Here is a 1,524-nt window from a genome sequence, read left to right as displayed (position 1 = left end):
TCTTGTTACCTTTCTTGTTTTTCCGTAGACACTTGATAAAACTCAAACTCTGTTTAGACTCAAACTCCAAAATACTGTTTAAGTCCACTCTATGCCTGCATCCATGCAGCTGAACATTGCTGGAAAAACAAGCATGCTGACTGGTTTCACTTTACTTCATAATCACTGACCTCATGTGGGCCCTTAAAGCTGCCCAACAATTATACTACTGTATTTCATCAATTCTAAAACATGCACATCTTCACACTTAATATCTGTGAAATGAGGATGTGTCCATGTGGCACTGTGGCATGTCGTAGTTTAATTGGCAGGGTTTTTCCTTTTTGTACCTAAAATAATGGTGTGTCTTACAATCAATGACAACTTTGATTTGATGAAATATAGCATAATTCCCTAGTCCTTTTTCATTCTCTCATTCTTTCAGATGATCATTTCATACTTCATTCCTTTCTCCTCAAAACTCTAGTACTTTCTCCTTGTATCAGTTTGCTCATGCTGCCATAAAAACGTATCACAGACTAGGTAGCTTGAATAACAGTAATGTATTTTCTCATTGTTGTGGAGGCTAGAAGTGTTAAGGTGTTAGCAGGGTTGGTTTCTTCTGAGGCCTGTCTCCTTGACTTGCTGATGGCTATCTTCTCACTGGGTCCTCACATGGTTTTTCCTCTGTGAGTGTTCATGTCTGGTGTCTTTCTGTGTGTCCAAATTTCTTCTTCTTATAAGGACAGCAGTCACATTGGATTAGGGCCCACACTAATGACCCCATTTTAACTTATTTTCCTTTCAAAAGACCTTCTCTGTAATTACAGTTGCATTCTGAGGTACTAAGGGTTAGGATTTCAACATATGAATTTTGTGGGGCACAATTCAGTCATTAATACTTTCCCATTCTCACATTTAGTTGATGACTTTGATTCTTATTTCATAGATATAGAAATAAATAAAAGAAATCCCATAGGTCCTACCACATCACCTCCACCTTTTGCAACCATCCCCATTGCACTAACTTCTTTCCTGTCAATATGTATTTATTAATTTAAAGGGGGGTGGTCTCACTCTTTTACCCAAGTTGAAGTGCAGTGGTGTGATCATAGCTCACTGTAATGTAGAACTGCCTCAGCCTTCCTGGTAGCTGGGACTACAGGTGTGCCCCACCCATGCTCAGTTAATTTTTTTTATTTTTTGCAGAAATGGGGTCTCACTATGTTGCCCAGGCGAGTTTCAAACTCCTGGCTTCAGGAGATCCTCCTAACTCGGCCTCCCAAAGTGCTAGGATTACAGGTATAAGCCATCATACCAGGCTTCTTTCTTGTTACTATGGATAAACTTGTCTGTATTCCTAGTAAATCTCTGCTTGCCAAACAAAATACTTTTCTCCAGGTCACCTCTCTCTTGCATCACCTTTGTCCCATACAAGCTCCATGAGTGCCAGAGTGTTTTTGTTTTGTTCTTCTTTACTTCTGGCATCAAGAACTATGCCTCACACATCATATAAGCTGAGTATTTAATCAAGAAATACTAATT

Source organism: Eulemur rufifrons, chromosome 29 (genome assembly GCF_041146395.1).
Source record: "Eulemur rufifrons isolate Redbay chromosome 29, OSU_ERuf_1, whole genome shotgun sequence".
NCBI lineage: Eukaryota > Metazoa > Chordata > Mammalia > Primates > Lemuridae > Eulemur > Eulemur rufifrons.
The sequence above is the reverse complement of the archived record's forward strand: the minus strand, read 5'-3'. Positions refer to the sequence as shown.